Genomic DNA, 22422 nt, shown 5'->3' with positions numbered 1-22422 from the left:
TAGCTCTCCTGGGAATCTCTCTGGGCTGTGATAGCAGCATAGGTCTCCCTCCCTGGCCTCAAGTGTGACAAGGCAGGAAGCTGTGAAGCTGTCCATCTTCATTGTGGTTAAAGTACACACACACACACACACACACACACACACTGATTAAGTATCTATATCTTTCTGGGGACTCTCCATTTCTACAGGCATAACCCATATCACACAATGTCTGCCTTAACCCCCCCCCCCCAACCATAACCGTAACTGTAACCAAATAAAAGAAATGATTTTGGATTATATGAATATATCCATCTTATCTCATGTCACCTTGAAGCACTGCAGAATTGAACACTGACTTAACTGCTTTCTAAATTACGGGTGACTTTTTGTTCTTCAACTGATGTGGTGCACTTCCCACCTTCTGCACTATGGCAAGGGCAGCCAAAAAATCAGCCCCTCAAATGACCTAGTTGGGGGGGGGGGGGGTTGGTGGATATCAACACTTTAATCTTTGTGGGCTCTTGGGCAGAGTTCCGGAAAATTGTCAAAAACTGGCCACTGTCGTTTATCAAATTGAGAAGTATTTTCCTCCATGTTGCTTGAAAGAGTACTTTAACGCAATTTTTCTGAATAACTCTTCAAATTCTCCTGCAGTGAGCTAATCCTTTAGCACGCATGAAAATGTAATGGTCCCCGTTACCTTGTGTGAAAACAAAGTGGCTCGTTTCTCGCTGCCCACACAGGTATGCAAGCAGCATAATCTGTTATATTAACCTTTCAAGTCAGTCTTGCTGAAATAAACTTTTAATCAGCACCTCGCGCTGTTCCTGTGTCAGTCTACACAGTCTCTTTACACAGAAAAAAAGATAGTCCCGGCAAGTTTGTGGTTTTCATTGCACAGCATATACTTGGTCTGACGATGCTTGTGTTTCGTCTGGAGGGGGTGATGTCCTGGTGTTGTGGGCACAGGTGCGTCTGCGTGGAAGGGGGACCTGTGGATGCGACAAACGGACAAAGTGACCTACCAGTCACCTAGTGTGGCTAAGTCCTCCTTTAGCTCAGACTGTCGTATGTTACGCGTGACTGACTCGTTTCACACAGTCCATCTCGCTGGGCCGTTGGTTCGAGCAACGTCTCATTTTCCTGCCTTAGAACGTGATACATATTTTACATTTTTTTTGTCCAGAAAATTATTACCACTAAGCCTCATTACTGATGTGTTCATCAAGAATGGCTGTTATGTTAATTGTGAGGTTTTTACTTTTATTTTTAGCCTTAATCTGTCAAATTAACTCAAGCAGTTCAATAATGACTTAAATCCCACCTATTTCTTGTCTATAGAATACTTAGAATACTTAATAAACGAGCTGCATGTTCTTCCCACTGCACGAGCCAACACATCCTGAACTTTATTTAGATGTGCATGTGCTGTGGAATTAGGTTGATCAATGCAAGGTGTCTGGGACATGCAACGTGCTTGGAGCAGACTGCCGGGCTCTGTGTAGAAGCTGTCCTGTTGGTGGGCTGTTTACAGCACCGTGGCTTTCCACTGACTCACCGGCTTCCGGCCCGGTCGCCCTTGCAGGCTACATGAGACCCTGTTAGAGGGGCAGCCAGTGACGACTCTCACCTGAAGGTCTTGGGCAGTCTTTTGAGCGAAGGGTTCGGACGGCATGGTTACCGGCCTCTGTGATTTGGGCAGCCGATGAGGATGCATTGCCTGCGGGCTGCCAGGAAACATCTGGAAGCTTTAAGGAATATTGCTCTGCTCACAGTGATGAAGGTCATATACCCCAACCTAGAGGTTCAGGGATAACTCAGACAGCACATTCTCCCCCCTGTTTCCTCTCCTTTTAAATTAAAGGGTAAGAGGTTGGCAAAAAATGTCATTATAGGGCGTTTTAACTATGTAAATATCTGGAGGCAGAAATCATATTAAGAAATCCCTTTAAAACACTTGATAATGAGCTTAGCATAAGCGGCAGTAGCCAGAAGGTGTCCTGTGGTTCAAATGCTTATGGCCACTGAGGCAAAAGGCAGGCATGCAGAAAGATCACACCAGGAGAGCGCTGCCTCAGAGCAGGGTGGCAGCGGGGCTGTGGGCGGCCGCCCCGGGCGGCTTCATCCATCCGAGGGGGCCCTCGGGGGTGGGGCTGTTGGCGGCCGCCCCGGGCGGCTTCATCCATCCGAGGGGGCCCTTGGGGGTGGGGCTGTGTAGCGTGTCGCGGAGCGTAGCCACAGCACGCGATTCCTGTGCACATGCCGCACGGCAGGAAGGCAAAGCAGGCCAGGTGGAGGCAAAGAGTCACTTCAAGAGCCAGCAGGTAACTTCTGTTGTTCCCATAAAAACAAATTTTCCAAATTGCTCCAGTGAAACATCAAATTATCCAAAGAAAAAATAAAACGTAGGCTGTCAGCTAAACAATAATAAAATGAAAGTCCTGATTTATGTGCTCCTAATTCTTTTTGGATCTTCCATATAGTTCAGCTTCTGAGACGCACCCATGAATTTCCCACATTAAAATGTATATCTGCTATTATTATGGTGATTGTTATTAGTAATCTTGGATCCTATCTGTGTAGACCCCACCTGTGGCCCCTAACATTCCCGTCTGTGGACCCTGGCATTCCCACCTGTGGCCCCCGCTTATTCCCAAATGTAAGCCCTTGGTATTCCCACCTGTAGCCCCCAGCAAATCCCAAATGCGGCCCCTAGTATTCCCACCTGTGGCCCCCGGCATTCCCACCTGCAACCACTGGCATTCCTAGATGTGGCCCCCAGCATTCCCAAATGTGCCCTCTGGCATTCTCGCCTGCAGTCACCAGCATCCCCAAATGCGGCCCCTAGAATTCCCCAGTGTTCCCAAATGTGGCCCCCAGAATTCCCATCTGTGGTCCCCAGTTTTCCCAAATGTGGCCCCCAGAATTCCCATCTGTGGTCCCCAGTATTCCCATCTGCAGCCACTCACATTCCTAGATGTGGCCCCCGGTGTTCCCACCTGTGGCCCCCAGCGTTTCCACCTTCGGCCTCCGGCATTCCTACCTGTGGCCCCTGAATTCCAGATAGAGGCCCGGGAGCCTTGTCCGTCTGCACTGCGGTGAAATAAACAGCATGGCTTCCTCAAGGGACTTCTCCAGCCCGGAGCTGGGGCCTGGTAAAAATGTGTTTTGGGAGTAAGGGGGGGCAGGCAGGCGGTGCCGCCACATTAAAATGGAAATACATACACTAAGTGCCTGAGGTTTCTGAAGTGGCCAGATTTTATAAGCAGATGATTAATTCCTCATATTTGGACACTTTTGTCCTCCCACAGTGACATATTTGGAGGTGGGACAGCTGGTACCAATTTGTGTCCCTGCAATACCGCGGTCCAAACGCATGCGTGTGACTTGCGGCTTATCGCCGCTGTAATTCAGTCCTTTCCCTCACCGTTGAGTTATTAATAACCCCTGCCCCCCCACCCCCCCCCCCCCCCCCGCAGTCTTGGTCACGCTTTCCTCCCTGGGTCATTAAACCAACTCTTCAGCGGCAAACCCTGGCTGTTCCTTCCCAGAAAGCCTCCTGCGGCAATCCAAGTGGCCGCAGACATTATTACATTTGTTTATTTGTTTGTTTGTTTGTTGGTCCACATTTTTCTTGACACAAAGTGACTAACTCTCCACAGTCGTTATCAAATCGAATTTGGGGCTTGACTCTTTCATTTGGCAGCAATCATATGACTTTTTCCTCCTCAAGAAGATATTCTTGGGAGACCCAATTCAGGCCCTTAAGTACAAATGAAAATAAATACAGATATTTGAATAAATCTTCATGTAACTGTCTGGTGATCAAACGGACAGCACCCTACAGGTGCAGAGGCACATATTACGGTTTCAAGGACCCTTCTGTGAGAAAGACAGATGTGAGGAAGCCACAAAGACTCTTCTAACCCTAACCCTAACCTTATCCCTGTTCTCCATGCTAACGGGCTTTGAGACATTCTTCCTGACCATCCTGGTACTTCTACAGGGTCACAGACATCTTGTAGGATTTTTGGCCCTACTTTTTGACATGTTTAGACTCCAGCTTTCCTCTGTTAGGATCACTGTCTGTCCTTTTTCTCTTTAATATGTTCACTTTCTCGTGCTTTATCCTTGTCTCTTCCTTTTTGAACAAATATTAATATGTTGACATTTAACTGTAACAGCCTCAGGAGGATTAATACATCTGGCAGGTCATACCTGGGGTTTTCGATTATCTGTTTATTATTGATTTATATTTACACAGTCAGTGCTTTGTGCCCCTCCAGTCAAGTGTCTGGCCAGTCAGGCGTGACGAATCTTGGATCACTTGACATCCTACGATGTTGTAGGGAGAACCCTGTTTGTAACAATGTTTGAGATCGAGATGCCTGGATCATGGAGCACGGTGCCAACATGTTCACTGACTTGCTTGGCCAGTCAGTCTCAATACTGGTGCTTCCGTCGTTCCTGAGAACTTCCCGAGGGAGCTCCGTCCATTTGACAGACCCTGTGCTTATCAGGCCAGGGCAGAGAGAGGGAGAAGGGAGTGGGTGAGCGAGCGATTACTGCGCTCTACCTTTGAGCAGATTTAACGACTACAGGTCTCTGCCAAAAAGAAGGAATGAGCTTCTTGAGAGAGGAGCAGGTTTGGGTTTAGGAGCAGTTTAGTTAAAATAAACACTTTTGCAGCCTGAGAAAAGCCAGCTTCTCACATTCTGATCGATTCCCAAATTCTACTTGATGTCATATTGCTATGCATGAAGCTCTCTGACTGTGAACCTTTTCATATTTACCTAGACGGTAATCTGTGTTGTACATTAGTTGTCTGTATATTGTACATACATATGATTTACTCTTTAAATAATAATTTAAATTATGATGTCACCTTAACATCAAGACAGATTTATCTGATAAGCACGTTTTCCATATTGCAAGATTATATACATTTTGTTATATTTGTTCCAATTTAATAATCTATGTTCATTGACCTACACTGTCAGAAAAAAGACCAATTTGTACCTAGCTTGTCACTGGCAGCAGGTACTTCTACCTTCTTAGGAACGTTTTTGTACCATTAATGTTCCTCAGAGTCCATCCATCCATCCATTTACTTCCGCTTATCCGGTCGGGTCGCGGGGGCAGCAGTCTCAGCAGGGAAACCCAGACTTCCCTCTCCCTGGCCACTTCCTCCAGCTCCTCTGGGGGGATCCCGAGGCGTTCCCAGGCCAGCCGGGAGACATAGTCCCCCTCCTCCCAGTGGGACATGCCCGGAACACCTCACCAGGGAGGCGTCCAGGAGGCATCCTAAGCAGATGCCCGAGCCACCTCATCTGGCTCCTTTCAATGCGGAGGAGCAGCGGCTCTACTCTGAGTCTCTCCCGAATGACCGAGCTCCTCACCCTATCTCTAAGGGAGAGCTCAGACACCCTGTGGAGAAAACTCATTTCAGCCGCTTGCACTCGCGATCTCGTTCTTTCGGTCACTACCCACAGCTCGTGACCATAGGTGAGGGTAGGAACGTAGATCGACTGGTAAATTGAGAGCTTCGCCTTTTGGCTCAGCTCCTTCTTCACCATGACAGACCGATGCAGCGCCCGCATCCACCTGTCGATCTCCCGCTCCATCCTTCCCTCACTCGTGAACAAGACCCCGAGATACTTAAACTCCTCCACTTGGGGAAGGACTTCCTCCCCGACCTGGAGAGAGCACTCCACCCTTTTCCGGCTGAGGACCATGGTCTCGGTTTTGGAGGTGCTGATTTTCATTCTAGCCGCTTCACACTCGGCTGCGAACAGTTCCAGTGAGAGCCGAAGGTCACGGTCTGATGAGGCCAACAGAACCACATCATCTGCAAAAATCAGAGACCTAATCCTGAGGTCACCAAACTGGACACCCTCAACACCCTGGCTGCGCCTAGAAATTCTGTCCATAAAGGTTATGAACAGAATCGGTGATAAAGGGCAGCCCTGGCGGAGTCCAACCCTCACCAGGAATGAGTCCGACTTACTGCTGGCAATGCGGACCAAGCTCTGACACCGGTCGTACAGGGACCAAACAGCCCTTATAAGGCAGTCCGGCACCCCAAACTCCCGGAGCACTCCCCACAGGACTCCCCGAGGGACGCGGTCGAATGTCTTCTCCAAGTCCACAAAGCACATGTAGACTGGTTGGGCAAACTCCCACGCACCCTCCAGGACCCTGCCGAGAGTATAGAGCTGGTCCACTGTTCCACGGCCAGGACGAAAACCACACTGCTCCTCCTGAATCCGAGGTTCGACTATCCGACGGACCCTCCACTCCAGCACCCCCGAATAGACCTTACCAGGGAGGCTGAGGAGTGTGATCCCCCTATAGTTGGAACACACCCTCTGGTCTCCCTTCTTAAAGATGGGGACCACCACCCCGGTCTGCCAATTCAGAGGCACTGACCCCGATGTCCACGTGATGCCGCAGATGCGTGTCAACCACGACAGACCCGCAACATCCAGAGCCTTGAGGAACTCCGGGCGGATCTCATCCACCCCCGGGGCCCGGCCACCAAGGAGCTTTTTAACCACCTCAGCAACCTCTGCCCCAGAGATAAGTAAGTCCACCCCCAAGTCCCCAGACTCTGCTTCCTCATTGGAAGGTGTGTCGGTGGGGTTGAGGAGGTCTTCGAAGTATTCCTTCCATCGGCCCACAACGTCTCGAGCTGAGGTCAGCAGCGCACCATCCCCACCATAAACAGTGTTGATGCTGCACCGCTTTCCCGCCCTGAGATGCCTAATGGTGGACCAGAATCTCCTCGAAGCCGTCCGGAAGTCATTCTCCATGGCCTCGCCAAACTCCTCCCATACCCGAGTTATTGCCTCAGCGACCGCTGAAGCCGCGTTCCGCTTAGCCTGCCGGTACTCATCAGCTGCTTCCGGAGTCCCACAGGCTAAAAAGGCCCGATAGGACTCCAGCGGGTTCGGGGATTGCCGGCGCGACAAGCACCGACCACCTTACGGCCACAGCTCCGGTCAGCCGCCTCCACAATGGAGGCGCGGAACATGACCCATTCGGACTCGATGTTCCCCGCCTCCCCCGGAACATGGGAGAAGTTCTGCTGGAGGTAGGAGTTGAAACTTCCTCTGACAGGGGATTCCGCCAGACGTTCCCAACAGACCCTCACTATATGCTTGGGCCTGCCAGGCCTGGCCGGCTTCCTCCCCCACCAGCGGAGCCAACCCACCACCAGGTAGTGATCAGTTGACAGCTCCGCCCCTCTCTTCACCCGAGTGTCCAAGACATGCGGCCGCAAGTCCGATGACACGACTACAAAGTCGATCATCGAACTGTGGCCTAGGGTGTCCTGGTGCCAAGTGCACATATGAACACCCTTATGCCTGAACATGGTGTTCATTATGGACAATCCGTGACGAGCACAGAAGTCCAACAATAGAACACCACTCGGGTTCAGATCGGGGGGGCCGTTCCTCCCAATCACGCCACTCCAGGTCTCACTGTCATTGCCCACGTGGGCATTGAAGTCCCCCAGCAGAACAAGAGAGTCCCCGGGGGGAGCGCTCTCCAACACCCCCTCCAAGGACTCCAAAAAGGGTGGGTATTCTGAACTGCCATTTGGCGCATAAGTGCAAACAACAGTCAGGACCCGTCCCCCCAATCGAAGGTGAAGGGAGGCTACCCTCTCGTCTACTGCGGTAAACCCCAATGTACAGGCGCCCAGCCAGGGAGCAATAAGTATGCCCACCCCAGCTCGGCGCCTCTCCCCGTGAGCAACTCCAGAGTGGAAGAGGGTCCAACCCCCTTCGAGGAGACTGGTTCCAGAGCCCAAGCCGTGTGTCGGGGCGAGCCCGACTACATCTAGTCGGAACTTCACAGCCTCGCGCACCAGCTCAGGCTCCTTCCCCACCAGAGAGGTGACATTCCATGTCCCTAGAGCTAGCTTCTGCAGCCGAGGATCGGACTGCCAAGGTCCCCGCCTTCGGCCACTGCCCAACTCACACTGCACCCGACCCCTATGGCCCCTCCTACAGGTGGTGAACCCATTGGAGGGGGGACCCATGTGCCTTGCTCGGGCTGTGCCCGACCAGGCCCCATGGGTGTAGGCCTAGCCACCAGGCGCTCGCCATCGAGCCCCACCCCCAGGCCTGGCTCCAGGAGGGGGCCCCGGTGACCCGCGTCCAGGCAAGGGAAATCGTGGATCCATGTTATAACTCATCATAAGGGATCTTTTGAGCCGCACTTCGTCTGGTTCCTCACCCAGGACCTGTTTGCCTTGGGTGACCCTACCAGGGGCTTAAAGCCCCAGGCAACTTAGCTCCTGGGATCATTGGAACATGCAAACCTCTCCACCACGATAAGGTGTCGGCTCCAGGAGAGGCCTCAGAGTCCATTTAGAATAAAAGGTACATTTACCTATAGCTAAGGGTTCAATTGGCAGACCCTTAAGGGTACAGTCCCAGTGACAAGCAAAGGTACAAATTGTTAGTCTTTTCTGATGGTGTATAAATGGTGCGAGTTTTTAAAAAGAAGAATGGCACAAATGTGTTCACAGTGATCGGAATCTGGATATTTTACAGAAGGTTTTATGTTGAGGGAAATCTAAAAAGAGAATCAAAGGAATCTACTTAAAAGCTTTTCTCAGTACATTTCAGATAAGATGTCAAGATAAAGGTTTAAAAAGACCATCCCAGTATGTGACATACTTGCTGGAAAAGTTCTACTTCTTGTAATTCATTTTTACTCTACTTTTGTCTTCTGATCCCAAAAATGCCAAAGAAGTAGCTGAAATCTGTGGTTATGTGTTACCCATGCTCTGCCGCATGACGTTACCCATGCTCCGCTGCATGACGTTACCCATGCTCCGCTGCATGACGTTACCCATGCTCCGCTGCATGACGTTACCCATGCTCCGCTGCATGATGTACTAACAGATAAACAGTTTACACTACAGCTATTCACATGCTTCATGTACAGTTTCAACCCAGATTCAGAAAAGGCACAAGGGACTTACTGAACGCTGCTACAAAATCAAGGCCCAAAAAGAGCACTTAAAGTGGTTTAAGAAAAGATATCTTCTGCAAACAGATTCATTTATTTTATTTTATTTTTCTGCAAATCGTGCACTACATTGCCATTATTGGATGCCATGCAGATCATTTTGAAAGCTGCATATTCAGGTTTTCAGGCTGGGGTCCAAGTTAGCGAAATAAATTATTATATCAAGATGAAATGGCGTATTTGAAGCAGCTTGCAGTATTATGAGTAAAAAACAAAGACAATAAATAAAACTGAAAATGTGACATAATTCCCATGACAAATTCGGCTAATAAATGACTCAAAACTGTAATTCTTATGACATCAGAAACATATAAGGCCAGAGTGATCGCCCACTTGGACAGTGTCAGCCGTCCCTTAGGGGAACAAGGCTGTGTCTCTTTAAGCTTTGAATGAAGCCTCGGCCATTGTGGTGGAGGTTAACAGCCACGCTGTGGGAAACAGCAATCTGCCTTTTCCAGTGGAATACAAAAGCCATATAGCCATGTAACCCAGCAACTGAGAAGTAAGACGGTATTTTTTCGGAGGCATTAGAGGTATCTAGCTTATTAAAGTCTTTCTCGGGATGGAAAATACTTGTAGCACATTGTGTTCTCATAACCATCAAATAGCTAGATGGTGTAATGGGTCGGGTATCATACTGGTTTGATACCATGCTGGGTGTTGGGCTTAATGGTAACTTTTAGCTGTGCCTATATTCGTGATTTACTGCACTCTTAGTCTGGCATAATGTTTTAATCATTTATGTGATTCACACACTCTCCGTGCGTTATCCCCCATCCTGTCAGTATCTGTACACACGTGACGCTATGAATATTCCTGTTTGCTTAAGCAAGAATCTATATATCACATATTTTTAATCTACTAAAACACCAGAAATGATACATACCATTTCACCATTCAGTCTTCAGTATTTAATGCCAAGGATTAAGTATACAGCATGTATAGGTCACGTCCCACATAGGCCATTTATCAATGTTTACTCACTGAGAAAAAAGTTTATGATAAATAACTAATAAATTCAAATAGAGACCTGTCATTTAATTTCATCATTCTGTTCAGTAATGATTGCTGGGTATTTGTTAAATGATGAAGATTGTCCTGAATTGTAGACGACTAAAGAGGCTTTGAAAAGGAAGAAGGCAGAAACTCAGCTGATTTATTTTTTATCGCCATGTGTTTTACCTCATTAAACCTCCCATATTTCAAACCCTATCAGGTCTGGAGTCATCTTAAATAAACACAATATTCTATAAATAGAACACATATGCTTCATTCAGTGCTTATGTGGGCAGTGTGTGGCTCAGTGGGCGGAGCCTCTGTGGGGTAGCGTGTGGCTCTGTGGGCGGAGCCTCTGTAGGGCAGCGCGTGGCTCAGTGGGCGGAGCCTCTGTGGGGCAGCGTGTGGCTCAGTAGGCGGAGCCTCTGTGGGGCAGCGCGTGGCTCAGTGGGCGGAGCCTCTATGGGGCAGCGTGTGGCTCAGTGGGCGGAGCCTCTGTGGGGCAGCGCGTGGGTCAGTGGGCGGAGCCTCTATGGGGCAGCGCGTGGCTCAGTGGGCGGAGCCTCTGAGGGGCAGCATGTGGCTCAGTGGGCGCAGTCTCTGTGGGCCAGCGCGTGGCTCTGTGGGCGGAGCCTCTGTGGGGCAGCGCGTGGCTCAGTGGGCGGAGCCTCTGTGGGGCAGCGCGTGGCTCTGTGGGCGGAGTCTCTGTGGGGCAGCGCGTGGCTCTGTGGGCGGAGCCTCTGTGGGGCAGCGTGTGACTCAGTGGGCGGAGCCTCTGTGGGGCAGCGTGTGGCTCAGTGGGCGGAGCCTCTGTGGGGTAGCGCCTGGCTCAGTGGGCGGAGCCTCTTTGCCTGGGATCAGAAGGTCGCCAGTTGAAGCCCAGCCGTGGCACATCTGTGGCTCCTTGAGCGAGACCCTTAGCCCCTGTAGCCACCTGGGCGCTGCTTTGGGTGGCTGCCCTTCGACAGCCAGCTTGCTCTCACCTACAGAGATCCAGCTGGGGGAGCTAAGAAGTGAATTTCCCCATGGGGATCAATGCAGTATTGATTATTATTATGAAGATACCCTTTGACCATGTGAGCTGTCAGCTTTTACTTCTTGGAACATCTAAGAGCAAATTTTGAAAAAGAAAAAAAGTGGGGGTGGGTCAGTATATCAGGAAGACTCTTGTGAGTCTTTTACAGAAGGATTTTAGTCATTTAGTCACCTACAGATGGATTGCAGCATGGGCATAAATTATGAGGGGGGGATTGTAACCCCCCTCCCCCCAATAATCAAAACCAGCCAATACAACTCCCTGGACCCCCTTAAATGGGTGGACCCCCCCCCCCCCCACACACACACACACACACACATTATGCTGCAGTAATACAGTATATAAAACGTCATCACATAGTATATTTTATGTACATAGAATCAGTCTCTAAACTGTTTTTCTATTTTTTTTTAATTACTTTGTATAATAAATTATTTTATGGTGAAGAATATCTAGTCCTCGCTAAAATTCGGATCCCCTGAACCTGCAGTGGTGCTGATAAACACCGCCCACGTGAGAATGTGCCTCTTTCTCACTGACAGTCATAGAAATTGGTGTCCAGTTGGGGGGTGAATGTATGCCCTTGGGGCGGGGCGCCAGAACAAAAGCACTATTCAAGCAGCACGACGCGAAATGCAGGCAGGGTCCCTTTAAGAAAAGTTACAGCGAGACGTGAATCCCCCAAACTCAACGAAGTGCAGCAAACGCAGCCCGATTCCCCAACACCCCGTGGATGCCATTCCTCAAGGGCGGAGTGCTTCGTATTGCCCACGTCGCTCGGTCGACCCTATTTAAAGCCTAATAGTGACACCCTTAACTGGCCTGTCTAGGTTTCATTACCTGAAGTGCTCGTTGGTGTCGGGCTCGCGATCAAATGCCAGCAACCGATCAATTTACCAGAGCTTCTTATTTTGTCTTTCTCTGACTCATAACCAGACCCAAAAGAGCAACACGCTAGTAATAATCAGTTCTGGTTAAAAAAAAAAAGTTTTTATAATGTGTGATGGCAAATTCACAGAGTAAGCTTCAAAGAAAGGCTGCAGATCAAAGGAAAGGGCTTTTTCTAAGAGTGTTTTATAGGTAAGCAAATGTGTTTCTAATCATTCGAATTTTGTGGTTCATTTCAGTTTCAGTTTGATGTGGTTTATCAGTTACTGCTGCATCTTTGTTCTTCGGAGAGGCTGCTGAATAGGTAGTGAGGGGAGCAGTAAGAAGACTTTTACCACTGCAATCCAGTGACTTACTGCCCAGTGGTGTGAATACAGCTTCCGGCAAGCTTCAGCGATCTACTGGGTTTGCTTCACCGTTCCCTGTGTCAGTAGCTGCAGGAGCCTCTGGCATAAACCTGGAACCAGTCCAGTGTGTGTAATGTTCACGGACCCCCAGACTCAGCTGATAATTTTCTGAAAAGAAATTTTTTTTTTTTTACCTTGTGGTGAGATGATGATTGTTAAGATGATTACATGGTAATACACCTGATTTGTTCTGGGCTGGGCGAGCAGAGGATCATATGGCGCCCACTACTGACCAGGCATTGTACTGCAAACCTGTTCAGACATTTGTAAGCCTGGAGGAAATCTAGTTGGGGGGGCAGTTGGAGCCCTTCTTTATAACTCTCCATCCTTATTTGTAACTCTCCCTAGATCTCCTGTACAAGCAACCACAAAAGTCCTGGAAGATGGGCTTGGAAGTGTGTGGTAAAGATCTTTTGAAACCACCTTTTGTGGTGTAGAGGTATTCATGTCAGAGACTCGCACGTAGCACGTTAGCCCGCAAACTCTCCTCCATGGTGAAAGTCACAGCATGCTGATGCAGAGCATATCCCAGGTATGGCCTAGGCAGCTCCACAGTCAATAAAAAAGCTGATACCTCAAACACAGAAAGGGAGGTCTCCCAAAAAGCACAGAGAGGGAGGTCTCCCAAAAAGCACAGAGACTGCAATGTACAGGGCTATGAATTTGGTAGATATCTGGATGTGAATAGTGTGTTAGTGTAAAATACTGTCTTTCATCTGTAGCCTGATGATGGAATATGGTTGTTACTAATCACAATAATCATAAGGGTGACAGAGCCAGAGATGAGCAGATGTGTTTAGAAATGTTAGTTGTAGGCATCACAGCAGTGAATGGTGAGATCTTCAGTTCTCATGGCAGAGATTTAGCTAATTGGTTTTCAGGCAAAGAGAGAGGGCAGCACGCACGGATTTCGACAGAACGGCAATGCATTTTCATGCCTCTACATAATTGCCTCATCTCTTGTTTTCATTTCTGCTTTTCTCATCTTTCCCAATATTTGTGTATTTTAGACGGTAGATTAAATTTTAGAAGCAGATACTGTAACTGGTGTACAATCACAAGCCTTTGTGGTGCCTGATCACCAGGATTGAAATAATCGTAGCATCTTTGTTGTTGCTTTGTGGGTTTCCGATTTTCTCCCAACCAGGGGCCAGGAGATATGAAGCGACCAAACTGATTGATTCACATATCTGTGGTACCTGGGGAACCTTTAGCAAACTTTAAATGTTTGAGAAACATTGGGTTGATATTATCTCATCTCCAGTAATGTTCTCTTAGATTTTTTGGTAAAACTTTACTTGAGGGGGCACAAATAATATATTATGTATTATATAGTACTTGTATATTAATTAACCACATACTAAGTCTTAGTAACATACTGATCCTATGTTAATTCATCATTAATGAATTGTGACATCTTTTATCTCGAGTAGCAACTATATATGTTCATGATTACTTCAGTAGTTATTACTACATATTTGTGCCCAGTCCGGTAGTGTTACCATTTTTTTTAAAATATCCATATATTTCCCAATTTTTCTTTTTTGTAAAATTAACCTTGATATGTGCAGCCCTTAGTAACTATTTACCTCTCTTAGAGCCAGGCCTGTTGCTCAGTTATCCACCAGGTGGCGTAGTCAAGCAGTTTTCTTTTGGGTGACTCCACCTTTCCCGCTCTTAGATGTGCACACACACATACTACAATACAAAATATTTGACAGCAGTTCGGTCAAGCTCTGCTGTACATAGTTCAGCAGTCACAGGCCTTACCTACTGTTTAATTTTAATTGTCAGAATAATAAGCGATCATAAATAGCCCATTTTTAACTTCTCTGCATGCTGCAGTGTCTGCTGTTCCATTCTTTGGATTCATTCGATGGAACAGAGCGTTTCGGAATGTGACTATAGGACTTGAAGCGGAAACAGGAAAGTGACCTCTGCTCTGCACTGGACTTGAGCTTGAATTACCACTGTGACTGTAGCTTATGACAGAAACCCAAAGAACAACTCAGTAGCATAACCATTCTGAAGATTCAAGGACATGAAAGATATCAGTTCAGGGCCCCCGAAACTGAATGTGACATACTCTGCAGTATTGCCATACTTAGAGGAGAACAGACTAATATGCCAGAATATATAGAAGAGGTTCTGTGATGAAATCAGCCTTTACAAATCCAAGTAATGACAAAACCACTTGTCCAGATTTATTTTAATATGATTAACAAAAAGACTGTTTACTTCTGAAATACTGTTTGATGGCAGCCGGGATGCATGCTCTTTGGTTTTTGGAGGAAAGCAAGTTAATAAAGAAGACAGCTGAAGTTTCAGAGGATTTACATAATTCATTTTTACGTCCTTTAAGCTAAAGAGAGGCAAACAGTGGGTGGAACATCACAGACTCATGGAACAAAACGCTCTGCTGGCTTTATGTAGATCAGCCTCCCTCATTAAAATATGTCCCCTAAGATGAACTTTGCTTGATGCAGATGAAGGGCTGTGAGTGTTGGTCTGGGTCAGAGGTCAGGCTGCAGTGCAGCCGTTAGAGTTGGGCTAAAAGGTCAGTCAAGGTAGCCCCATTGCTATGCATTAGCTTCAAGAGACCAACGCTGCTCTCTAACTTTAGGGGAGGATTTAACTAATTTTAGACAGCATGCTGACAACTGAAGTTTACAAAGACTTATCACCCCCAACAATGTTCATCTTTGTTTTTTCTTTCCAATGAACAGAATGAGCAGGGATTTGGACTCAGCGGGGTAGGGTTAGGCAGAAAGGTCTTAGCATGTATTTTGATTCTATTTCACTGGCCATATGCTTACATGATGACCTGGTGCTGTTTGTTGAAGGTTTAACGGGGCAATTTACTCTCAGTTTTTCTGCAATGACCATACAAGTATACTTTTAGATCTTTCAGATTTGTGGACCCTTCTGGAAAGCTGAGTTCACAAAGGTTGTGAAAAAGACATGATTGATGCAAAAGGGTATCACATTGTTGGGTCCAAATGGTCATCGTAGCTGCCTGGAAGAGACAGGGTGCTGGAAAACACTGAAAGTCTTTGCTGTGGCTTTTAGAAGAAGGTGTGAAGTTTCCTCCTTGTCTGGCGGAAAAACAGATCCACCTGGATTCATTTGTGTTTAGCGCAAAGTGGCCTGGAATTCAGGCAGTCAGCAGGACCTTTGGATGGCTGGTGATGGTGCTGGATTCTTGGGACTCATGGCACTTCAGGGTGCCCAGATGAAGCTTGTAGAGCCCGCATGCTCTGGATGGCACACTTGTCTCGGGTGAAGTAGTTAATGGTCACTCGACAAAGAACGGCGCTAGTGGAGCACGGCGGCCGCCGTAGAAAGAGAAATGGCAATTGCAAATGATCCATAAACATGGTGGAACAAACGGAGCACAGTGCAAACCCTAATTTGGGTCCTAAATCATTACCCCTCAGTGTGACAACCTTCCAGCCATCCGCCAGTACTTTCAAAAATGAGGGTGTCCTGCCAGCCGTGAGCACTCGCTGCATCTGGCCAAGCACAACACTGGCATGGGGCCAGGGCCGTTCCGAGCGTTGGCACCCTGATGAGCCAAGGCAGCCTTGGCACGGGTGCTTGGAATCAGTCTTACGCTGGAAAAGGTCACTTCAGAATTGCCCTGCTGCCAATTCGAGGTAATCGGCCCAGGAGGATGCCAGCCAATCTCAGGAAATGCGCAGGAAGTGAGGGGCAGGTGCAAAGAGACTACGCTCACACTTCGGCCAATTGGAGAGAGCGGCGAAAGCCTTGGCTAATGTCCGCATTCACGGCCGGACCCGTCCGTTGGTGGGTGGTCACCTGTCGACAGCCGTTGATGGACAGGATGTGAAGGCCAGCCCCTGCATAGCAGGGTGAAAGGCTGTAGGGTGACAAGAGGTTCCTGCTCATCTCTGACTCCCGAAAACTCACAAGGACACCCGAGGAGGTCAAGCGGCCGTGGCGTTGACCACTCCATAGCTCCCTTCCATTGTTTTTTCATTTTAAATGGCCTTTAATGCCACTGTTCGAACACAATGGACCTCACTTTTGGAAAATTACATTTCTTCTCAATCCATTAAAATCCTCTTTCTATATCGGCCCTGACAGATTCCTTCTGTGATTCCAGTTTTTCCCAAAAAAAAGTTGCACTCATTCCGATGGCACCGCCGGGTAGGCCTTCACTGCCTTTACTGAGACGCATCATGCCTCAGTGTGCAGCTGAAAAATTTTTATATATGGCAGCACTGTCCCAAATACCCAGCCTGCACTGCAACCAGATCAGCAGCTTGGCTGACAGTCCCAAGGCTGAGATTGTATTTCAATGGCAGGGAGTAAACCGACATGGGATTTTCACTTGTTCTCTTATGACCACTCGGGGGCAATCCCTGTGTGATAAGGGCACTCTGCCCTGCGACACGCTGCATAGCCCACAAAGCAGATTACAGCAATAAATGGGGCTATATCCATGAAGGATATCTCCCTCTAGCCAGGACTACAGGGGATCTGCTGAGTCACCCTCCTCTCTCACTGGCTCCAAGCCCACCTGAAGCCCACCTGCATTTGATTTCCCATCAAAGTTCTGGAACCTGGGCTGTCTGGACCAGGAACTTTTGTAGCTACTGGCCACTTTCGTATGTAGCTTTCACACTGCACAAGAGGAATTGTAATCTTTGTACTAAATATACAGGTCTAAAAAAGGTCATAGGTTACAGATGTAGGATATATCAGTTAACATATTGGTATCGAAACTGGTTTGCTGTGCCAATCTTGGCCGATACTTAAACTTTATAAATATTAAGTCAGTAGCACCAGATCTAAAGACACAACTATTACAATAATGGAGGATGAACAAGTTGTTTTGTTTTTTTTCTTTATAATTTCACCAGTGTGTATGTTTGACTTAAAGACATATATGGTAAGAACAAAAATCACAGCAATTTAATGTACTTGAGATACAAAAATAGTAACCTCTGTTTCAATACAGGTTGTACTGGTGGTTGTGGTCAACCAAGTTTATTGCTATAAGCCCCACCCAGTAGTTCCTGGTCAAATGAAAAGTACTTTCCTCAGAGTAGGGATGAAAAAAAGGACCATGAACTATCTCCCAGGAACTACAATTCCCAGTTCTTGTGATGGGAAATTGACAGAAGTTCTTGAGTTCCTAAAAATTACTAGTTCCTGAAAAGAGTTCCTGCGGTGGGAAAGGTCCTGCTGCCACCTACTGTCACCTTGGTAGCTGGCAGATCCCACTTCCTGGACTAATCAGCTGCATAAAAACATTCCTCCGTTTCCTCGGCATACAGCTGCCCTCTGGTTAGATCCAGGGTTCCTGCTGATGAGCGGGACACCTACCACAGGCTGACAGCTGGGGAACACCTGCTTTAGTTTTGTTGGCTGCTCCACCCATGGGTTTACTTTGGGGACATCATGATCTTCTGAGCTCTGATGACTATTCAGGATATATCTCCTGAAGTTGTGGGTTTTTCTTCTCTGAGGACCTAGGTCCTTCCAGTAACTGGGGGGTGTTCCGTGAAATAGGATTTCTTGCTTAGCCAGATAACATTTCAGATTTAAGGTAGTCTGGGCTAAATTTAAGTGAACAAAAATAAAGTTAATTTAGTCCAGACCACCAAAAGTCCAACAGGTTACCTGTTTAAGCAAGAGACCCTGCTTCGTAGAACACCCCCCTGGCCAGTATAGCCTGGTAATACAGGCAAGATCAGCCTTCCTTGTGTAGCTAAATGGGAAAAGGTTATCCTTAGGCTATCCTGGGCAGAACCAGGCTTACGCTAGCCACTATCATGCCGGCTGCTCTAACCAGAGGCTGGCTAACTTCTTTGGGGGCCCTGGTTAACAGGGGTAGGGGGCCCCCTATGTGGGCCATTTGAGCTAATTTTGGAGCTGAAAGAGAAATAAGAGGGAATTAAAAATGATGGAACATCAACGACATGCTAATCAAAGTGTGGGGCGCTAGCATTAGAACTTAGTGATTAGGGTGGGGATGGGAGTGCTGGTAAAATTCGTAGATCAGGGGGAGGGGGTACTGCACCTGTGGATCAGTTAGACAAATGTAAGACATCTAACCATTCCCTCTTTTGCATGACCTTGGGCTGCAGCCAAAGACAGCCTAACCCTAACCCTAACCCTAACCCTAACCCTTCCTCCACCCCTGAGGCTAAGGTTAACCTTGAATTTTTTGCATACCTTCATTTAATTGTGTTCTTGCCATGTCTGTTCCCAATTTGTCTGCCACTCTTGCGGGATAGTATCAAATACACAGGACATGTAACGTTTGTCTTGCATCTTCCCACCATTTTCTTCTGCTGTTAGGCTACACTGTGCTGGCTTGCTTAGCAGTGAAACAACCGGTAGCTTAAAACTGTGTCAAAAAAAACTACGTAGCACAAACTCTCAAAGTAGGAACACTCCATTACAGCTGGGACGGGGGGCAACTTCGTCTACCCTATAAACTGTCAAGAAAAATGCAAATAACAGACATGTTGCTATAATTTAAATGATCATATTATGTTGTATGCTTAAATGTAACTTCTAGAAATTCTGTCTTCATGGGACCCCTGGTTTTCAGGGCCCAGGCGGCTGCCTACACCTGCCTTATGGCAAATCAGCTCCTGGTTCAAACCTCACATCATTCCAGCACATGTTGTGGCACCCTCCTCCATGGCCCCACTCCCCAGATCTTTCATGATCCCACTGAATCAACTGAGCCTTGGTAACTTGGGTTACCCATCAGCATAGAGCTGGTCATCAGTTGCCCTGGAAATGTATGGTCATGAGAAAGTCTCTGCCATCACTGTTTTTCTCCAGCTCATGATGATTATCATTCACTTAATATATTAGTAAATAATAATTTGTCTTATAAGGTTCAGAGCTTAGAATTTTCCACACTGAATTTTCCATAGCCGTTGCCCGTCTTTAATTCCGCTGTTTTACATAATAGCTATGATTTTAGATAGTACATTTAGTCATTTTTTAAATTGCATTTTGTGTTTAAGCCAGCTGAATAAAGCCCAAGTTCATGATATCCGTAGCGAAAATTAAATTTTGCTAAGCAACTACCGATTTAGTCATTATGAGAACCTATTAAAGTTTTGATTAAATGATTACTGGAGCCCCTCAGTGCTAACCAACATAGTGACATGTTGAACCCAGAGATGACACGACAGGGCTGATATTGATGAAGATGGTTAAATATCAGTCAACATATTCCCTCGTGTTAATGTTAGATGGCACTTGCTAGGGATTAGCCCAATTCCTTTTCAACATTATCGGGTATGGATGATGATGTCTGTCAAGCAGAAGAAAACTGCCCGGTCTCAGCCCAAGAATCTGATAACGCCACAAACTCTCATCGGTTATACGAAATCGCTATAAATACACTGGACATTTCAGCTAAAAGGAATGTTATATGCTGTTACTCATCGTGCACATCCTCTGACCTGCCAAGTCTTAAATACGGCCTGACATTAAGGTCCTGCTCGGATGCATGATTCAGTGTGTCTCTTAGCTTTCCGCCAGTAGCTTGAAACAGGAACATGAAAATGGACTTTGGCAATTTCTTCACAAATACCACATCAGGGCTTTGGAAACCATAATTAAGGGTTACATTTTTCACCCTTGTTTATTTCAGAGTCTGGGGTAACAATTAAGGGCATTTGCCCTGCAATTACTGTGTTAAAAATAATAAAACTATTTACCTAAAATACCTGCATTTTGTGTGATGATCTGCAGCAGCACATTAAAATTACAAAGTTTGGACATCACTCTAGCTGCCTGAGCTTATGAGACTGAATGTGTATGCAAAGGGGACCCCAACACACATCGCTGTCAGCCCCTGCCGTCAGACCAGGACAGTGACCTGGATTTCAGCTTGTGGAAGGTAGTAAAGGTGCTGTAAACGTCTGTGAGATCACGGCTGAAACAGCCCTGCCTGAAATTGACATGTGGGCAGTATTTGTTAAAAATAGCTTGTAAAACTGATTTTCTTCATGTGAGAATTGAGCATGAATGAGGTTCACCAATCACCCATTGTAATTTAACAGGACAGACACTTTCAGTGCCATGTGACCTGGATTGGGGTGTATTTATGTAGAGTCATCTGGGGTATAATGGATGGTCGCACTGTGATGTTGAGGGTTTGGCCAGTGGAGGGAGCTCTACACGACTGTGCGGCTGCAGTATTGAGGCTCATTCCCACTACTGCCGGATGCTTCTATAGCACGAGACAAAAATGAGGCTCAGCTGTCACAGGTACCCAAATCCAGATGTGAAATCTGAACTGGCAGATACACCATTGCGACAGGAGTCATGGATGCCGTAAGATGGCACTCTCTCAGACTTCTCTCCAAGGCAGCTTGAATTCCTACCTTCTGACCTCTGAAGCTGTGCTTCCTGTTGTAATGTATGGGTTTGATCAGGGACGGATTATGGGTTGTGTGGGCCCCTGGGCAAAACGTTCGCGAGGCCCCCCCCACCACCACCACCACCAGCACCACCACCACAACCACCACAATTCAAGGGCCCTTGGCAGCCAAACGCCCTCCCTCCATGTTTCCATCAGAGGCCCTATAGGGTTAGGGGCCCTTGTAGGCAGAGGATCAAAGAATGTAGGCCCTCTAAAATAGACAAACGAAAATACATTGTTGATTAGCGTTGCAAATTGTTTTGGGCTAGGGGCCCCACGGGCCCCCTGCATCCCAAGGGCCCCTGGGCAGCAGCCCCGCTGGCCCGGTCCGTAATCCGTCCCTGGGTTTGATGTGTCTCCTTCCGGCAGCCTGGCTTGGCCGGCAGGTGCCTTTGCGGGGAGGCTGACACCTGCTGCTGAGCTGTGAACTGTACTTGAAATTGATGATGCAGATGTGGACAGGGGAGCAAGTCACCTCAGCCTGTCACTAAGAGTGACGGCTATGGTGTCCTCCCGGTTCCTTGCGCTGGGTGTGAGGTAGGAATGTGTTCTCTAGCCTGGTCTTTTGGTGTCTGGGCTGGATTCAGACTGGATCAAAGTGAATATGGAAAATTGGAGTTTTTTCCAACGTGGGCGATGTGCATGGTGATGAGAGCAGACAGCGCGTGGTGGGCTTCTGCATGAGGGCAGCCTTAGACAGGCCTGGGGCTTGGTGCTGGCATGCCGGCCAGCGGATCGCTGCTCACGAGAGCAGCGCTCGCACGAGTGGGTGTGCGAGAAGCAAGTCGCCGTGACTGCATGTGATATATCAGGACTGATGGGAGGTAATTAAATGCAGGCCTGCTGCGGAGGCGGAGCAGGGGGGCGGTGAGAGTTTAGGCATGGGAATGTGCGGTGAGGTCCTGCCGGGGCCCCGACGGCAGCTGTCCACGCGCAGACGCCTTCAGCCACGTCCAGCTATGACCGGCATCCGGCAGGCACCCAGGATCACAGCGGCATGCCAGTCATGCCAGGCCTTCCCTGCTTCCCGTCCGGCTGCTGCTGTGCTGAGAATGTTTGCTTTAGCGATCAGTGCCTGGAATGATAACGTGGAAACACAAGCACATGCCATGCGGCTCTGCCACGTCCCCCGTTCCTGTTGGACTGCGCTCTTTTCCCGACTTTTCCAAAAGCCCGAGTCCATTCCACAAATGTCACGTGAAAACAGGAGTGTGTGTATATTCCTGAGCTATCGGCGTGGGAGGAATGCTGGGGCTTTGGCACTTCCCACTGACCTCGCCATCGCCGGACTGGGCCGAGAAGGTGCAGAGCTCAAGACAGGGCAAGCAAGTCCAGCATTTCACTGGACAACAAAATGCTTCCCAGGTATTCCTGAAATGTCGCAGCTGTGTGATTTACGGCCGTCTCGATGCTGCTGTGAACTCCTGGCCGTAAATCTGCTGCTGGTGCTGAACGGTGTCCCAAATACAGGCACAGACATGACCTTCATGCACTGGCAGGGACTGCAGTGTGGGGACACCCCCTCACCTGTAACTGCCCCATTAAAGCCCCCTGGAATGGCTGGCACCCACTCTCATACATGGCACTGAGAGCACATGCCAGTGACTTTAGTGAATGATGGTCTAGCCCATGCTACATGAGGACAG

General features: G+C 47.9%; 1 long non-coding RNA gene across 2 annotated transcripts in view; it reads right to left on the bottom strand.

Annotated features, from left to right (window-relative positions):
- Positions 1–659: 659 nt before the first annotated feature.
- Positions 660–22422, bottom strand: part of LOC111859596 (uncharacterized) — a 94304-nt gene continuing 72541 nt past the window's right edge. Inside the window, exons 3-6 of one of the 2 annotated variants that reach the window (XR_002841856.2) lie at positions 3026–3134; positions 2042–2233; positions 1613–1730; positions 660–974 (exon numbers count right to left, since the gene is read on the bottom strand). This is a non-coding gene — a long non-coding RNA (uncharacterized lncRNA). Of the gene's footprint in view, positions 975–1612; positions 2234–3025; positions 3135–22422 lie in introns of both variants that reach the window. The other variant, XR_011993654.1, reaches the window with a different exon arrangement.

The sequence above is a fragment of the Paramormyrops kingsleyae genome, chromosome 10, assembly GCF_048594095.1.
Source record: "Paramormyrops kingsleyae isolate MSU_618 chromosome 10, PKINGS_0.4, whole genome shotgun sequence".
Lineage (NCBI taxonomy): Eukaryota > Metazoa > Chordata > Actinopteri > Osteoglossiformes > Mormyridae > Paramormyrops > Paramormyrops kingsleyae.
The sequence above is the reverse complement of the archived record's forward strand: the minus strand, read 5'-3'. Positions and strand labels throughout refer to the sequence as shown.